The sequence below is a fragment of the Chelonia mydas genome, chromosome 5 (genome assembly GCF_015237465.2).
Source record: "Chelonia mydas isolate rCheMyd1 chromosome 5, rCheMyd1.pri.v2, whole genome shotgun sequence".
Lineage (NCBI taxonomy): Eukaryota > Metazoa > Chordata > Testudines > Cheloniidae > Chelonia > Chelonia mydas.
Genome location: NC_051245.2, coordinates 50,504,314 through 50,524,087, shown reverse-complemented (window position 1 = coordinate 50,524,087; position 19,774 = coordinate 50,504,314). Strand labels below are relative to the sequence as shown.

The window sequence follows — 19,774 nt, the reverse complement described above, 5'->3', positions numbered from 1 at the left end:
ATTTATTCACTATTCCGCAAATGTTTTATCTTCAAAGCGGTGACATTGGATAAAGAAAAACTATTTGAACACTTCTCAATAGTCAATGGCATAAGATGACATTTTCCTTTGGTGGAAAGATTGTGTATCTCTTAGATGGGATCATCAAGAGGCAGAAGTATGACAGCCATATTACTCCCAGCAAAACTCCATCTGTGGTGCAAAATACTTTTGGGCAGATCCTCAGCCAGTGCAAATTGTCATAGCTCCACTTAAATCAATGGAGATATGATAATTTACATCAGCTGAGGAACTGCCCCTTTATCTTCTGAGGCATAATTCTGTGAAAGCTCTGCTAGACAAGATTCATAGAGTCATAGATTCCAAGATTAGAAGGGACCACTGTGATCATTGTGTCTGACCTCCTGTATAACACAGGCAATAGACCTTCCCCAAAATAATTCCTAGACCATATCTTTTAGTCAAAAATCCAATCCTGATTTAAAAGTTGTCAGTGATGGAGAATTCACCAGGACTCTTGGTAAAATGTTCCAATGGTTAATCACCCTCACCGCCAAAAATGTATGCCTTATTTCCAGTCCACATTTGTCTAGCTTCAGCTTCCAGCCATTGGATCATGTTATATGTTTTTCTACTAGACTGAAAAACCCATTCTTAAATATTTGTTCCCCATGCAGATACTCATAGACTCTAATAAAGTCACCCCTTAACCTCTTTGTTAAGCTAAATAGATTGAGCTCTTTGAGTCCATCACTATAAAACATGTTTTCTAATCCTTTAATCATTCTTGTGGCTTGTCCCTGAATCCTCTCCAGTTTATCAACATCCTTCTTGAATTGTGGGCACCAGAACTGGACAAGTATTGCAGTAGCAGTAGCACAAGTGCTAAATACAGAGGAAAAATAACCTCTCTGCTCCGACTCAAGATTCCCCTGTTTATGCACCCAAGGACTGTATTAGCTCTTCTGGCCACAGCATCACATTGGGACCTCATGTTCAGCTGATTATCCATCACGACCCTCAAATCTTTTTCAGAAGTCACTGCTTCCCAGGATAGACTCCGCCACCTTGTAACGATGGCCTACATTCTTTGTTCCTAGGGGCATTCATTTACATTTAGCCATATTAAAACACATATTGTTTGCTTGCGCCCAGTTTACTAAGTGATCCAGATCAGTGACCTGTCCTCTTCATTATTTACCACTCCAATTTTTGTGGCATCTGCAAACTTTATCAGTGATAATTTTATGTTTTCTTCCAGCTCATTAATAAAAATGTTTACTAGTGTAGGGCCAAAAACCAGTCCCTGTGGAACCCCACTAGAAACATACCCACTAGTGGATGATTCCCTGCTTACAATTACATTTTGAGACCAATCACTTAGCCAGTTTTTAATCCATTTAATGTGTGCCATGTTCATTTTATATTGTTCTACTTTTTTAATCAAAATGTTATGTTGGACCACTTCAAATGTCTTACAGAAGTCTATTACACTTTAAGATATTAAGATATCTATTTAGATGGGATCTATTTTCCATAAACTCAGGTTGATTTGCATTACCTCCTTTAATCTGTTATTAATCAAATCCTGTAACAGCCACTCCATTATCTTGCCCGGGATCAAAGTCAGGCTGACAGAACTATAATCACTTGGGTCATCCCATACACCCTTTTTAAAAAAATAGGCACAATATTGGTTTTCTTCCAATCTTCTGGATCTTTCCTGGTGCTTCAAGACTTATTGAAAATTAACATTAAGATCCTTAAAGCCAGCCATTTCTGTTCCCCTGAAGTCTCTGGAGAAGAGAACCAAAATCCTCATATTTTAATATACACCTCATTCAGGAACTGTATTACATCTCAGTACCCCTCTACTTGCAGGGCTTCCGATCCCTCCCACCCCTGTCCCCAAATAATCTGTGGAGAGACTGTGGCCTATTCTGCAATGGAATGTCTTTCCCTCCCCCATTTAAATAAAATTACTGTAAGATTGTAGCACACCCTGAAAGTCTTTAGATTATCACTAGTGGGTCATTGTAGAATAACATTTCATATGGATCTGACATTATACTGGAGACAAGTTTCTTTGTTAAACCAAAAACAATGAGGAGTCCTGGACTCCTCGTTGTTTGTGCTGATGCAGACTAACACGGCTACCACTTTTTTAAACCAGTTAATCACTCGTGTTTGTGCCACGTGTGACTTATGCTCAATTTCTGTATGTGTTGCCTCTGTTCCACACTGGCATGTTATTCTTTTTTTTTTCCCTTTGTCTAAAAGTCAATAAAAGTACTAGGGTTTGAAAAAATCATCTCTCATTCACTACTGAAAGGTCAGCTCCCACCTCTGATCAGCCCATGTCAGTGTCTATTGTCCTGTTGTTACCTTTTCAAACAGGCACCTTCATGCTTTCTCCCAGGCTGCCCCCTCACACTTGGGAGGCGTTCCCCATAAACATCCACAAAGCTACCTCCTTATCTTCCTTCACACCTCTCCTTAAAACTCTCCTTTACTGTGATACCTACAAAAAACTTGACAATGGTTAGGCTGCTGGTGAGCTGAGATTGTAGCATATCATGCTGATCAAGATTGTCTCATTGTTTCCTTGTACCCCCCTGTCTGTCTGTCTGTCTGTCTGTCACCATTTGTCGTCTCATATCTTATATTTAAATTGTAAGCTCTTTGGGGCAGGGACCAGTACAACCCCTAGCACAAGGGGTCCTGGTCCCTGATTAGAGCTACTAGGTGAAATAGTAATACAACTAATAAATAACAGAAAGGACTGGGTTCCTGCCTGGATTGCTTACAGTCTAACTCAGGCAGGCACGTTACAGTTTAAGCACAAGAATAAGTAGAAACACTTTCTGTGGATATTCAGTATGGGAAAGATTCATGACATAAATGAATTTTAAGAGGGGATTTGACAGTAGCTTTTGGCCCATAGGAGGAGAGGAGCTCTTCCAAACATTTGCATTTGAGCTAAATGCAAACATTTGGAAGTGAGAACTAAACCCAAAAGCTTCATTTATATATGTAGATATATATATATATATTATACAGTATTACTTGCAATCCTCTTATCGTGTTTGTGGCAATTCACCACCTGTTTCCATGGGAACAGAAACAGAAGCACAGCTAACAGCAGCAAAGTTACTGAAACTCTTGTACATTTCATTTGATGCTGCTGGTTAAGAGGCATAGATGGCATTTTTTCAGAGAGGCCTTTTGCTCTTATGTTCACCTTCCTGTCACCCACTTGCACCACATCAGGCATCTCCCTTCTATGACAGTTCTCTCATATTTTTACTTTGACCATAGTCAATGCTAATTCGTAATGTTTATACCAACTAATGTTTCCAAGTGCTTTTTCTGCACTATTTGCCCAGATAGTATGGACTACTAGAATGAATGGGGGATGCAGGATTGGGCCCTAAAAGAGCATATAGTTCAAACACAGATGATACACAGAGGGAAGGACCACAAACTCCAGGCTGTGCATTTTTGTTTGTTTTTTAAAGTACATTTTCTATTCTTGGTGGCTTGGTCTTCAGAAATGTCTTTTAAGACTGTTTTGAGTAGAGAGACAGAGGCAAATGGGGAGAATTTCAAGTGCAAGGAGTGGCATGGAAGCAGGTGCTAAGATGGAAGTATTGGAATATAGCTACTAAATGTTGATATTTTTGTTCTAAAGGCCTCTAAGGAAAAACCTTGTGGGATTTACATTATTTTAAGACCATGGAAGGTTAATCAAAGGAAAAGCCTTAAAAGGTTTGGCCAAGGTTTAAGCTTCCAGTAATAATTATTATTAACAACACATCAAGTTTGTTCTGTCTGTTCCGTACCTGATGGTGGCTATTCTATGACAGCAGCTGGGAAAGCGAAGCACTTTTGGTAGTCATCCACCTAAGGAATCAGCATTACACAGAAAGGATGACCAAGATCTAACAACCTTCCTTTAACATGCTGGGTGAAATTCTGACCTATGGAAGTCAATGGGGGAGTTTTTCCATTTACTTCAATAAGGACAGGATTTTCACCTGCTATGTAATATCAACTAGACAGAGTTGTTAAAATATTTTCTGTCCAAAATATATATTTTTAAAATCACAATGAATCAATTAGTTTAATTATAAAATAATTATTCCTACTGTCATGAAATTTGTTATATGACATCTAGAAGCATTATCTTTTTTTAAAAAAATACAGATTTAGTATTTTATTTTAATTGGTTAATCAGGATGGAAAATCATCATGTGTGTATGTTAGGTGCAGTATGGAATAGACTTTACTGGTTTAACTATTGTTTAAATACCCAATTACAGTATAGCCTAGAAACATAGAAATTTCCACAAGATGGCACTCCTCAGATAGCTGGAAAAATCTATTTGTGGTGAAGTACAGAATGAATGTACATGCTCTCAGGACTAGCTTTAACCCTGGATTCTGTTGGGTTTTGCAGGGACTTCAGCAGTGGCAAGTTCACCTGAAAGGGGTTTCTGGCATGGCAAGGCAACTACAAATCCCCGCCCCTTCATTAGGGTGGCCTGCAGCCAGCCAGCACAGCCTCTAAAGTGGGTGACACTGACTGGGGATCAGTCAGGGTAGCCAGGAGATGACATTGTCATCCTTGGAGCAGAAACTGCTGGCAGAACTCCTGTGTCACAATTTAAAGTTGGCATCCCCAGCATAATGCCTAAAGGAAGGTGGCAGTGCAAATACTGCTTGCCTTACCAGGGATAATTGTCTAAGCCTATCTGTAAACTCTTTGGGGCCTGGACACTCTTTATAACCAGACCCATTGTAATCAATGGAAAGAGTTTCACTGAGTTCCATGGTCTCTGGATCAGGCCTGCAGCTATATAACTTTTATAGCTCTAGACTCATGCTCTGTGCTAAAATACAAAATAAAAACAATTATATACCTGATCTGTGACGCGCTGGCTCCCACCTTCCCCCTCTCCGGCTCAAGGATTTTATTTGCCTCTGCCTGCACCAACCAAGCTGAATCAAGCCATTTATGTAGGTGTCTCACCTGCAGCTATCTAGTGTCTAATTAAGGAAATTGTTTAAATCTAAGAAACAGGAAGATTGTTGTTATTCAGAAAAGAAGCATTTTTTTTGTACTAAAGATATTTGATGTAATTTATGTTCAGTAGTCTTCTTTTCCATATATATTGATTGACCTTTCCTCTTCCTTCTTCTTACATTTCCCCATTTTCTTGTTTTTAAGTATTTGGCCTGTGACAGCACACTGATCACACTTTGTAATTTTGAAGCAGTAAACCAAAGTAAAATTCAAGACAAAAACAGAGGGTTTGTCTATTTCTATTTTGCTAGTTTTGTGTTAACCAAAAAAAAAAAAGATCTAATTTAGGTACTCAGGTGCTATGGTGATGAGCACACTATAAGGTCTAGATAGATAATTTGATACATTTAAAATGTATTGAGAAGAGGTGAATAGTAAAAGTGCCAATAATATTCAGTGTGAAGACATTAATCACTAATTGCTAATTTTATAATTTTAGAAGGCTTTTTCCCAACAAATCCTCTCAATTTTTACTTGCTGTATTACCTTTTAACAGAATGAATGTATATGTGGTATATCAGAACATGGATTTTCTCTAGTATTTTCTATTTTCTGTTGATAGGAGATTCGTTTGCATTTGGATGATTTGCTGATATATGGACTTCACTTAAATCACTGCACATGTCAGAAATCAGAATATATTGTCATACAACACCAAATCAAGCTTTTCACTGCCACTTACTTTATTATCACAAAAGGAATTTGTTTAATTAAAACTTAATTGCTCATTGAAGTTCTGAATTTTCCAAAGGCAAATTTAAAATTTTACAGTGATTTAATCTTTCATGACAGGACACACAGCTCTAGTATATTCTGAAACTCAAACCTTTCCAAGGTATCTATCTTTGTGCTTTTAATAAAAAATTTCATGTAGTGTAAGCACAGAAATTAACTAACTCAAAGTCACTATCAGAATTTCAAAATGATTTTTCTTGTGATCTAAATTTGAGAGTTATAGGGGAAAAAAAATCTCCTTATTTATTTATTTATTTAAAATTTATATTGCAGTAGCACCAAGAAGCCAAGAAAGTTGAGGCCTCATTTTCTTGGACACTGTACAGACATACAGAGAATGTCAGTTCCTGTCCTGACAATCTAAAAGATATGCACCTGGATGAGACAATCAAATGGGAGAGATGTGGAGTGCAGGAGACAGGGTAACAAATAACAGGATGTGTGCAATTCTTAGCCAGTCATAAGCAGTGTTCACAGATCACCAATATTTCCAAATGTACAAGAGACAGACTAGGTATTTTCAGAGTGAAGTGAGGAGCATACCCATTTTGCTGTCACATTATGTGCACAGGTTGCATAGGTAAAATGCTTACAGGAATGAGCACAGCAATAAAACTAGTATGATTAAAAAAAAACAGAGGCAGAGACAATCTATTAGTGGTGCTTTGTCATATATGGAATCAGAGTTCAAAGTTCAAAGTTCAATTCTAATTTTGTCCCTACACAAGTATATAGGGACAAAATTAGAAAGGCCAAGGCAAAAAATGAGATCAAACTAGCTAGGGACATAAAGGGTAACAAGGAAACATTCTACAAATACATTAGAAGCAAGAGGAAGACTAAGGACAAAGTAGGCCTGTTACTCAATGATGGGGAAAGACAATAACAGAAAATGTGGAAATGGCAGAGGTGCTTAATGACTTCTTTGTTTCGGTTTTCACCAAGAAGGTTGGTCGCAATTGGAAGTCTAACATAGTTAATGCCAATGAAAATGAGGTAGGATCAGAGTCTAAAATAGGGAAAGAACAAGTCAAAAATTACTTAGACAAGCTGGATGTCTTCAAATCACCAGGGCCTGATGAAATGCATCCTATAATACTCAAGGAGCTGACTGAGGAGATATCTTAGCCATTAGCAATTATCTTTGAAAAGTCATGGAAGACAGGAAACATTCCAGAAGACTGGAAAAGGGCAAATATAGTGCCCATCTATAAAAAGGGAAATAAGGACAACCCAGGGAATTACAGACCCAGAAAGATAATGGAGCAAATAATTAAGAAATCAATTTGCAAACACCTAGAAGACAATGAGGTGATAAGTAACAGTCAGCATGGATTTGTCAAGAACAAATCGTGTCAAACCAACCTGATAGCTTTCTTTGACATGGTAACAAGCCTTGTGGATAGGGAGGAAGCAGTAGATGTGGTATATCTTGACTTTAGTAAAGCTTTTGATACTGTCTCGCATGACCTTCTCATAAACAAACTAGGGAAATACAACCTAGATGGCACTACAATAAGGTGGGTGCATAACTGGTTGAAAAACCATTCCCAGAGAGTATTATCAGTGGTTCACAGTCATGCTGGAAGGGCATAATGAGTGGGGTTCCACAGGGATCGGTTCTAGGTCTAGTTCTGTTCAATATCTTCATCAATGATTTGGATAATAGCATAGAGAGTACACTTATAAAGTTTGCGGATGATACCAAACTGGGAGGGGTTGCAAGTGCTTTGGAGGATAGGATTAAAATTCAAAATGATCTGGAAAAACTGGAGAAATGGTCTGAAGTAAATAGGATAAATTCAATAAGGACAAATGCAAAGTACTCCACTTAGGAAGGAACAATCAGTTGCACACATACAAAATGGGAAATAACTACCTAGAAAGGAGTACTGTGGAAAGGGTCTGGGGGGTCATAGTGGATCACAAGCTAAATATGAGTCAACAGTGTAACGCTATTGCAAAAAAAGCAAACATCATTCTGGGATGTATTAGCAGGAGTATTGTAAGCAAGACACGAGAATTAATTCTAAAGCTCTAATCCGCGCTAATTAGACCTCAGCTGGAGTACTGTGTCCAGTTCTGGGTGCCACATTTCAGGAAAGATGTGGACAAATTGGAGAAAGTCCAGAGAAGAGCAACAAAAATGATTAAAGGTCTAGAAAACATGACCTATGAGGGAAGATTGAAAAAATCGGGTTTGTTTAGTTTGGAGAAGAGAAGATAGAGAGGGAACATGATAACAGTTTTCAAGTACATAAAAGGTTGTTACAAGGAGGAGGGAGAAAAATTGTTGTTCTTAACCTCTGAGGATAGGACAAGAAGCAATGGGCTTAAACTGCAGCAAGGGAGGTTTTATGCTGAACATTAGGAAAAACTTCCTAACTGTCAGAGTGGTTAAACACTGGAATAAATTGCCTAGGGAGGTTGTGGAATCTCCATCATTGGGGATTTTTAAGAGCAGGTTGGACAAACCCCTGTCAGGGATGGTCTATATAATACTTAGTCCTGCCTTGAGTGCAGGGGACTGGACTAGCTGACCTCTTGAGGTCCCTTCCAGTTCTATGATTCTATGATCGCTACCCCTGCCAGCAGGAGTTGGGAGCACCATGTAGGCAGTATGCTTAGGGTACATCTACAGTACGAAATTATTTTGAAATTATTCTATTCGAATTTTTGGAAGCGATTTTATACATTTGGTCTTCTGTGTCCCCACTAAAGCACGTGAATTTGGCAGAGTGCATCCACAGTACTGAGGCTAGCATTGAATGTTGGAGCGGTGCACTGTGGGTAGCTACCCTGCAGTTCCCACCGCCCATTGGAATTCTGGGTTAAGCTCCCAGTGCATGATGGGGCAAAAACATTCTCGCAGGTGTTTCTGGGTGTGTGTCGTCAGTTGCTCCTCCCTTCATGAAAGCTATGGCAGACAATCGTTTTGTGGCTTTTTGGCATGCAGACGCCATACTGCTTTCAGCAGACGCTGCACCGCTGCTCTCCTGCTACTATGAATCCACCTCACACTTCCTCTCGTCTTCCTATGTAATCTCTAGTACCTACCCTTTCTCTTCCTCATCGAACGCTTCCGCTGCCAACTCTGCTCAGCCATCATGAACCAAGCAGCACAGCTTCCACTGCCAACTCTGCTCGGCCATTGTGAACCGAGCAGCACAGCTTCCGCCGCCAACTCTGCTCTCCCACTCTTGCCGCGCTACCGAGCTTCTCCATGTTGTCTGTCCTGGGTTCCCGCCTCCGTGAAAGCTACAGAACACAACCATTTCCTGCCTTTTTTTGGATATCATGGACTGAACAGCACCTCTTCCGCTGCCACTCTGCTCTCCTATGTTTCGCGCCCTTTTTCCACGATTACCCATGCAGGCACCATAGCCATGGAGCCCGCTCAGATCTCTGCTGCAGTTTTGACCATTGTAAATACCTCGCGCATTATCCAGCAGTATGTGCAGTACCTGCAAAACTGGGTGAGGAAGCGACAACAGCGCGATTAAGATAGTGATGAGGACATGGACACAGACGTTCCTAGAAGCACGGCATGTGGTGATTGGGAGATCATGGTAGTGTTGGGCCAGGTTCGTGCCGTGGAACACCGATTCCTGGCCCAGGAAACAAGCACAGACTGGTGGGACCGCATGGTGTTGCAGGTATGGCATGATTTCCAGTGGCTGAGAAACTTTTGTATGCGTAGGGCCACTTTCATGGAACTTTGTGACTTGCTGTCCCCTGCCCTGAAGTGCAAAGACACCAAGATGAGAGCAGCCCTCACAGTTGAGAAGCGAGTGGCCATAGCCCTGTGGAAGCTTGCAATGTCCGACAGCTACCAGTCAGTCAGGAATCAGTTTGGAGTGGGCAAATCTACTGTGGGGGCTGCTGTGCTGCAAGTAGCCAACACAATCATTGACCAGCTGCTATCAAGGGTAGTGACTTTGGGAAATGTGCAGGTCATAGTGAATGGCTTTAATGCGCTGGGGTTCCCTAACTGCGGCGGGGCAATAGACGGAACGCATATCCCTATCTTGGCCCCGGAACACCGGGGTGGCCAGTACATAAATTGCTTTTCCATGGTGCTGCAAGCACTGGTGGATCACAAGGGACGTTTCATTGACATCAACATGGGATAGCTGGGAAAGGTGCATGACGCTCGTGTCTTCAGGAACTCTGGTCTGTTTGAACAGCTGCAGGAAGGGACTTACTTCCCAGACCAGAAAATTACTGTTGGGGATGTTGAAATGCCTATAGTTATCCTAGGGGACCCAGCCTACCCCTTAATGCCATGGCTCATGAAGCCGTACACAGGCACCCAGGATAGTAGTAAGGAGCAGTTCAACTATAGGCTAAGCAAGTGCAGAATGGCGGTAGAACATGCTTTTGGACATTTGAAAGCGAGCTGGCGCAGTTTACTGTCTCAGTTAGATCTCAGCACAACCAATATTCCAACTGTAATTGCTGCTTGTTGTGTGCTCCACAATATTTGTGAGAGTAAGGGGAAGACATTTATGGCAGGATGGGAGGTTGAGGCAACTCGCCTGGCGGCCAGTTTCGCACAGCCAGACAACAGGGCGATTAGAAGAGCGCAGCAGGGCGCGCTGCACATCAGAGAAGCTTTGAAAGCCAGTTTCATGACTGGCCAGGGTACGGTGTGACAGTTGTGTTTGTTTCTCTTAAAGTTATCCACCCCCTATATATATGAAAGGAAATAAAGTCACAATTGTTTAAAAATCGTTCATTATTATTTGTTGCACAAAACATTGAGAGAAATCAGAAGCTAGATGGGGGATGGAGGGGGGGTATTGGGTTAGGGGGGTGGAGGAGGAGGGAAGGACAAGTCCAGAAACCAAATCAAAATTTAGGATATGCCAGCTTTCTGCTGCTTGTGCAATCCTCTGGGGTTGACTGTGTAGGTCCCTGTAGCCTCCCCCCGCCCTTTGTTCTTGGGTGTCTGAGTGAGGAGGCTATGGAACTTGGGGAGGAGGGAGGGCGGTTATATAGGGGCTGCACCGGCAGTCTGTGGTCTTGCTGCCTTTCCCGCATTAGATCCACCATACAGCAGAGCATGTCAGTTTGCTCCCCCATGAGCTTGACCATAGCATCCTGCCTGCTCTCATCACACGCGTTCCTCCTCTCTTTGTATTCATGTAACGCTTTACGCGACTCCGCAATTATTTGCCTCCATGCATTCAGCTGGGCCCTATCAGTGCGAGAGGACTGCATGAGCTCAGCAAACATGTCATCCCGAGTTTGTTTTTTCCACCTTCTAATCTGGACCAGCCTCTGGGATGGAGTAGATAGCGGCCGCGTTGAAACATTTGCACTTGCTGCGGAAGAAGAAAAAGGGAGGATAGTATTTTAAAACATACATTTTAGAGAACAAAGGGGACACTCTTTCTCAGTGAAACAGGCAATTCATAGTACACAGCACATGCTCTTTCTGTACAAGGTTGCATTTTGTCTCTTATACTGAAGTGCTTGCCACTTTGGTGTGAGTAAGCCATCACATGAGGCTGGGCAACAGAATTCAGCTTGCAGGCAGCCATGGTAAGCCCTAGGGGCACGCGGGGTTCTGGTTCTTTTGCATTCATTACTATGCTTTCAAACTGCCGGACCCCCTTTCCCATAGCAAGCAATGCCTGGTGGGTTTGCCATATAAAAGGAGGGCCTGCAGGCTCTCTGGGATGATCGCTTCACACATCTCCGTCCCCCCCACCCACGGCGTGGCTCCAATGAGGCTCTGAGCACGGATGAGCCCTTTAAACTAAACGCGAACAGCTCAGCGCAGCTGGGTTTCCCTCCACCCCCCAACTGCGTGGCTCCGATCAAACTCTCACTCACCAGAAGTGCCTTCTCCAGGGTCATGGTCTGGGAGCATGCCTTGGGAGTGGGGGGAGGCTATTGGTTCCAGTGTTAAGAATAGTTCCTGGCTAGGGAGGGAAACGGATTTCCCACTTGCCGCCTGTACACTGTCCTCCGCCTCCTCCTCTTCATCCTCCAAAAACTCATCCTCCTCGCTCTGTGCTACTCCCCCCTTGCAGGTGTCCACGGACAGTGGTGGGGTAGTGGTGTCGTCACCTCCCATAACTGCATGCAGCTCACGGTAGAAGCGGCATGTATGGGGCTGTGACCCAGAGCACCCGTTCGCCTCCCTGGCTTTTTGGTACGCTTGCCTGAGCTCCTTGATTTTTGTACGACACTGCTCTGCGTCCCTGGAGTAGCCTCTTTCCGTCACGGCCCTGGAGACTTCAGCCTATGTATTTGTGTTTCTTTTTTTGGAACGTAGTTCTGCCATAACATATTCGTCTCCCCAACATGCGATGAGATCCAATACCTCCCATTCGGACCATGCTGGAGCTCATCTACGAATCCGGGACTGCGTGGTCTCTTGAGATGGTGGACTCTGCATGGTCGCCTGTGATGGTGGACTGTGCTGATGGACACCTGTGCTGATGGTGACCAAAGAGGAAATTCAAAAGTTCCCGGGGCTTTTACTGCCTACACGGCTAGTGCATCAGAGTGGAGAGCGTTGTCCAGAGCGGTCACAAGGGAGCATTCTAGGATAGCTCCCGGAGGCCAATAACATCCAATTGCATCCACAGTACCTGTAACCCGGAACTGCAATCTCGATTTTAGAGCTACTCCACTTGCTGACGTGGAGTACAGAAATCGGATTAAAGAGCCCTTTAAATCGAAAAAACTGGTTTGGTCGTGCGGACGGAATCAGTTTTATTTCGAAGTAACTCGGCTAATTCCGAAATAACCGCATACTGTAGACCAGGCCTTAGTCTCGATAGGAGAGGAAATGTCTCATGTCACTCAAGTAATCCATCTGTGATTAAGAAGCAGAGTAGTTGATGGGTTTATAACCATTGGCTAGGAGGATGGAGACTGAATGAGTAGAAGGTGTGAAGCAAGGAAAATACTGCTTAGATACTATGGTGATGTGTGCATTAGAAATACATAGATCTGATCATATAGCAAAGATAAAGAAAATGATCTACACAGTTCTGACAAGGATGCAAGAATGTAGGAGGGCCTTTAGAATAATTTCTCTTTTGTGTAACCTCCACACACACATGTAGAAATAGTCTTCTTTTAAATACCCGAAGGAGAGCATCCTATAAACAGGGGACAGAGAAGAGCAAAAGACTCCACAAAATCCTCTAGTGACAGCAGTATGGAAATCTAATTGACCTGAGACATATTTGGATACTACAGTGATGAGGAGGGTGGACAGGAGATAAGTACGTAGATACCAGACATGGAAAACTCTTGAAGACTCTTTACAGGGAATCCATTTGCAGAGTCAGATTATCTGACTTCAGCATAACCCTAAATGCTTTATATACAAATAACTCTCACATCACTTTAGCGCTCATAAATGGAGCCAGCCAGCTTTCTAAATAATTCTCAGGCAACTGCAAAGAAGCCAGTTGGTAGGTTGGCATGAGGGGCCTGTGATTGCCACGTGAAAAGGAGGAGGAGTGGTATGGGTTGTCAGGATAAATGTAACAACTCCTCCAGGACAGCCTTTACTGAATACATTTGAAATCATTTAATTAGACGCTTATTTTATTCTAATTTTTTGTTACATAATATTATGCTTTGAAGAGGCAGAGGAATGGAAAGTATCTCCACAAGGTTTTGGCAAGCAAGGCTGGCCCCTAAAGATGTGCTACACATTGGAGATAGGGCCCGGTATTTTTGGGGATCTGTTTTCAGTTCACACCTAGGGGCAATTCTAGTCAACAGCCCTGAAGAGCCCTGCAGTTAGGATCCCATTTTTGAGTGAGGGAAGAAAGGAGGCCAATTGATCACCCATTCAGCTGTCTCCAAAGCAGTGTTGCCACAAAACACCCCTGCACTGGTCCCACAGATATTTCCTGATTCAGCCAATACCAACACTGGCTATAAATATGAAGATACACTGTGTTAAACCTTTCATTTCACCTCACCTTGTGGGCAGGTAAGAGGCTTTACAGTGAGAATCCTATGTACAGAAACCACAGGCGAGGGCAACAGGACAGAAATCTGTGAGGGGGTGAAGGAGGAGGAGGAGAGAGAGTATGGAAAGAAAAAGTGGAGAGAGATCTGAAAGGGGAGGGGAGAAACAAGGAGAGAGATGTTGGGTCACTCTGCCCCCCAAGAGGTGGATTTTGGGGTACTGCAGTTTTCCGCCTATCTCCTCCTCTACTGCAGCTGTTGGACCAGCAGGCTGGGGCGTGAGTGAGCCAAGCATGAAAGCAGTACTGTGTTGCCATTTAGATTGTCATTTAACAACTTTGTTTACCAAAAATGCTTGCTAACAATCCTGAATCCAATTTCAATATTTTTTTTTAAAAAAATCAATATCCTAGCCAAAAACAGAAAATTAAGTTGTTGACAATTATTTGTGACTAGTTTGGTTTGGGGCAGGGAGTGGGCCAGTTTTCATCAGAGAAACAAAAAATGTTGACTGGCTTTCCTATAGCCCTGTTACTGCTAAATAGAGCCCTCCAACAACTGTAATATGCTCACCTCCTTACTAGTGTACAGAGTGACCATATGTTGTACTAAGATTCTCTTGCTTTTTTCCCCAGTGAGTCAGTATAGCTTTTGCCAGCCCAGAGGTTGGGCAGCCAATGTCTTAAGTTTTCACAATGTTTTGTCCAACTTTCATAAAGTAAATACATGGTTAATATGAGTTAAAAAGGCCAGGGACACTTCCTTGTGAAGAATCTGTGCAGCAGATCATGCTAGAGCTGTGAAAATGTCAGTTTTTGATGGAACTTTAGAGGCAGTGATTTTTCATGTATTTCTGGCAGTTTCCAAAACATGCTGCTATTGCTAACGTCTTTCCAAACAAAAATAAGGCACAACAGGACTTCTGTAACATTTCTGTGCTGCCTTGATCTAGATGAGATGATTCTGTGCTGACTTCATTTTGGTCACTTTGTGCTTTACCTAGGAGTAAAACTAGGGTTATATTTTGCCACTGTTTGGAAACCCAGCTTATTAAACTGGATAATGCCATTGATCTATTTACAGTATAAGGTTGATATAGAGTTGTAACTAACATTAAGACTGATACCCACTATACATTTAAAACTAAAATGTGGCTTTGTAAAAATGACATGGGTTTCCAACCCTACTGTGTCTCAGTCAGGGTGGAGTGCCTTGTGGGTGCCTCCACACTAGCTCAAGGTCACAGGCTCACAGCTATCCTATATTAGTTATTTTAAATAATATTTCTGATAATCTGATAATTTAAACAGTTATTTCTTTAAAAAACACCCTTACAAGTTATGTCATATCGAAAACAATTTTCCGGGTCACAATAAAGAAAATGGAGAGATGAAATAGGATTAGCTGTACAAGCACAGAAGGGTTCTATACTTAAGTTTGTACGTCATGAAAACAACGATGTTGATCAAGATCATCAAGTAACTGCCGAAGAAAATATTTATGCAGACAAAGCTCAAGAAATGCAACAACACACAGAACAATCATTTGAAACAGATGCAGACACAAAACAAGAAATTACAACAGTTGAAACTGTACTAGCTTGGGATATAGATGACATTGGCACATGGCCGCAATCTTTAAACAACGAATTCCATGCCATTATACTTGAGAAAGGCCCTGGAAGAATAAAAGGTCTTGAATATCCTAAAGACATTAGAGGTAGGAAATTCACAGAAAACAATTACTACAAAAGACTTTCTAATGGTGAAATTGTCAACAGATGGTGGCTTGCGTACTCTAAATGCAAGGATGCTGTATTTTGTTTCCCATGCAAGCTTTTCAATAGTTGCAATTTTAAGATAGCAACCGTGGGTATTAATGATTGGAAAAATCTTAGTCACATATTACTGCAACATGAAAAGGCACAACACCAAATTGAAAGTATGCACAAATGGTGTGAGCTGAGTGTAAGGTTAAAAAATCAGACAACTCTTGATGCCCAAAATCAAAGATCGCTGGAGTCAGAGAAGCAGCATTGGTGTTGTGTTCTTGAACGTCTATTATCTTTTGTTGAATATCTATCAACAAACAATCTTGCTTTTAGAGAAAGTGTTGAGAAATTATTCCAGCCCAAAAATGGCAATTTTTTGGGCCTTGTACAATGGCTGGGAAAATTTGACACAGTGATGAGTGAACATCTCCGAAGAGTAACTGAAAATGAAATACATGACCACTATTTTGGACCAAGAATTCAAAATGCGCTGATCATGCTAATGAATGATAAAGTGAGAGACAAAATTGTTTCATTGGTTACTTTGGCAAAATATTTTGCCGTAATTCTAGATTGCATTCCGGACATAAGTCATCAAGAACAGATGTTGTTAGTAGTGAGATTTGTCGACATTAGTGATTCAGCACAGATTACAGTTAAGGAATCACTTATCACATTTTTAGACGTAGAGGACACTACAGGTTTTGGACTTCTTCAAGCTCTCCTTGATGAACTAAAATGAACGGGATGGTCCGTAATGAACATTAGAGGACAAGGCTATGATAATGGTGCCAATATGAGAGGATGCATTTCTGGCGTGCAAGCTAGATTGCTGGCAGAAAATCCATGAGCCTTTTTTGTTCTGTGTGCATGCCACAGCCTTAATTTGATTTTGTGTGATATGGCCAAGTCTTCTGTAGAAGCTATTTCTTTTTTTGGTTTGCTGCAACGCATTTACGTGCTCTTTTCAGCTTCCATTCAATGATGGCAAATATTCAAAGCACATCTCGATGGTATTACCATTAAGCCTCTATCTGAGACACGCTGGGAAAGCAGAGTAGAAAGTGCAAAAACGTTGAGATATCAATTTGAGGAAGTTTACGAAGCACTGGTTGCTATTTCAGAAGAAGCCAGAGATCCAAAAGCTAAAAGTGAAGCACAGCCATTGGCCTCTGAAATATCCAGCTTCAAGTTTCTACCATCTGTCGTAATCTGGTATGACATTCTTGTTAAAATCTCAAGTGTAAGCAAAATGCAGAGTCCAATGGTGCAGCTTGATTCAACACTTATCTTACTAAACAACACACAAGACTTTTTAGTGAAATACAGAGAAAATGGATTCAAAGAAGCACAGGTTACAGCAAGAGAGCTTGCACAGGCACTCGGTGTAGAACCAAAATTTCCATGTCTAAACGTGACACGAGTTTCAAGGAAAAAATGGCAAGCGGACTATGAAGGCGCAGATGAGCCCACAGACAATCCAGAAAAGAAATTTGAGGTTGAGTTTTTTAATGTTGTGATGGATAAAGCAATATCTGCCGTTGATGAAAGGTTTAATACCTTACGAGCACACCATGAACAGTTTGGATTTTTGTATGACATAACTAAATTCAACGAACTAGGAAAACAAGAGCAGCAAATGACAAAGTGCAAGAATCTAGAGAGCCTCCTGAAGCACGGTGATAGTTTTGATTTAAATGGACTTGAACTGTACAAAGAATTGAGTACACTGTCATCAATGTTGCCACATGCAAAATCGGTGAAGGACATTGTACAGTTTGTTCATATCAGCAAACTTGTTGACATATATCCTAATGTGTACATTGCCACTCGTATTCTACTGACAATTTCTGTAACAGTAGCATCAGGAGAACAGAGTTTCTCAAAACTAAAGCTCAGTAAAAACTATCTCCGTTCTACAATGAGTCAGGAACGATTGACTGGTCTTGCTATTCTTGCAATAGAACAAGACATCACTTTGTCTTTGTCATACGATGACATTATTACTGATTTTGCAGCCAAAAAAGCCAGAAAGATTGCTTTTAATTAAAAACAAATCCTTGTTTCAATACCTCTTCATAGAAATTTCCAATAAAACGTTGACAAATTTAAAAAATTATATTATCTGCATCATTCTGTCAATAAATCAGAATTTTTTCTATAGTGCTATTTCTTTGGTGCTAGTCCACCAGCATTACAGTGTGCTTAATTAACTGTTTTTAACAAAGTGCATGTGGAAAGTTTTCCAATACTGTAAGTTTATGTTTGTGTTGCTAAGAGCAAGTCAGGCATAGGGGCACGAGTTTAATAATCCTGCCTAGGGCACCATAAATCCTAAGGACGGCCCTGGTTGGGTGGGAATAAAGGTGAGCAGTGGCAGATTTAGAGTTAGTGGGGCCCTGTGCTCAGCTTTATTCCCCCCCCACGGGGGGGGGGGCATTCTCTCTTATCTCCTGCCCCCCCCCTTTTTTCCCCTTCCATTCTCCTCCTGGGCCTGGGGGTGCAGGGTGTGGGAGGGTGTTCAGGGTTGGGATACAAGGTCTGGGAGGGAGTTAGGGTGCAGGAACAGGCTGGGGATGGGGGGTCTGGCCAAGAGTTAGGGTGCAGGAGGGGATTCAGGGCTGGGGTGCAAAGCACTTACCTGGGGCAGCTCCCGTTTGGCGGGCGGGGTGCAGATGCGGGAAGTTCAGGTGGCTCCGTGCGGCCCTGTGCTTGCCCCGCAGGCACTGCCCCCGACAGCTCCCCTTGGCCGCGATTCTCAGAACTGTCTCTCTCCCCGCGACCAGGCAGGGCCAGGACACAAGGACTTTAGAGGCTGCAGCTCAGGGCCCAGGGCTAAGTGGGCCCCAGAGCAGTGGGCTGCAGCCCCTAAAGCCCTGCCACCTTTCTGCATCCAGCCCTGCGAGCATGGGCTGGAGGACTCAGGGGCAGCCATGAAGCCGGAGAGAAGCGGCTGCCCTGTGCTACTCCTGAGTCCTCTGGCCCATGTTCGCAGCACTCCCGCCCCCCGCACCTCCCGCCTGCTCCCCTGAGGCTGTGGGTGAGCCTCCCTCCCTGCTCCCCACAGCTTTGACCCCTGTAGCCCCCCTCCCGTGGAGCAGCCCCCCCGCAGGGGGTGTGACGGTGCTGAGCTGCCCGAGCGCCCGGCCCTAGGCTCCCCTGTGGTTGGGGGGCCCCATGCCAGGTCACTGTGTGTTTCATGGTAAATCCTCCCCTGGCGGCGAGGGAAAGATCGATATCGTGGTGGAAATATTGAAATAATAGTGGAGAGAGGGGATGGCTAGGGATTGATACACAGGAAGGTAAAAGGAAAGACATAATTTCAGAGAAATGGGGAGAGCATTTGGGAGGGAGATGGAGAAAGAGTTTTAACAGAGTAGGGAGAAGGAAAGCAAAGTGGAGGGTTAAAAATACCAGATTAGAACAGAGTGAGAAGCATTTGCAGGTAAAACTACAGTCCGTCTCTGGCTGGCTCTGTGTGGGTGCACACAGAGGAGTGGAGAGAGCACATGAAGACTTCCCTCCCTCGGGCTCCTGTGCAGGAGCCAGCTCAAAATAGCAGAATAGCACAGGCACTAGAAAAGCTAGTGCTACCAGGGTGAGGCTGAGACCATGGCTGGTCATGCTTCAGAGAAGTACAAATCAGAAAATCCCGGTCACAGTCAGTTAGTTGCATGAAATATCAAAGAGCAGAATCATGCAGTCTGCAGAGATCCACACATAGTTTCAAGTGAAGGAGGCAAATTTCAAATGGACAGATTTCGCCATGTGATTTCTGAATATAGTTGGGCCAAATTCTGCTCTCATTAACACCAATGTAAATCCAAAGTAATTTATATGAAATCAATAGAGTTACTCTTAATATACACCGGTGTCTTAAAGCAGAACTTGGCCCAATTAACTGATGGAACAGAACTGAGTGGAGGTGCACTTGTGATGTGGTATACTAAAAGAAAATTTAATTTTCCAATGTAAAAGAAAATTTTAAAAAGCATATTTTGATCATAATTCCTGTGATGGGGCAAATCCTGATAAGTTAACTTAAACTGAAACAATTATGGATGGAGAAGGGAGAGGTAACAGAAACAATAATTAGCTATAGAGGGAAATGTAGCTGTGAGCTCTCCTAGGCTTACTTAAACAAACAAACAAAGAATCACTTTGCTTTTCCTCTCGTTTCAAGCACAAAGCAGGTACCATCTTTTGGGGAGAATGCCAGTCCTGCTTTTATAACA

The 19,774-nt window shown here is 42.5% G+C and overlaps 1 protein-coding gene across 2 annotated transcripts in view; it reads right to left on the bottom strand.

Annotated features, from left to right (window-relative positions):
• Nucleotides 1-19,774, bottom strand: part of RASGRF2 (Ras protein specific guanine nucleotide releasing factor 2) — a 209,433-nt gene that overhangs the window by 20,846 nt on the left and 168,813 nt on the right. The window lies entirely within an intron of this gene.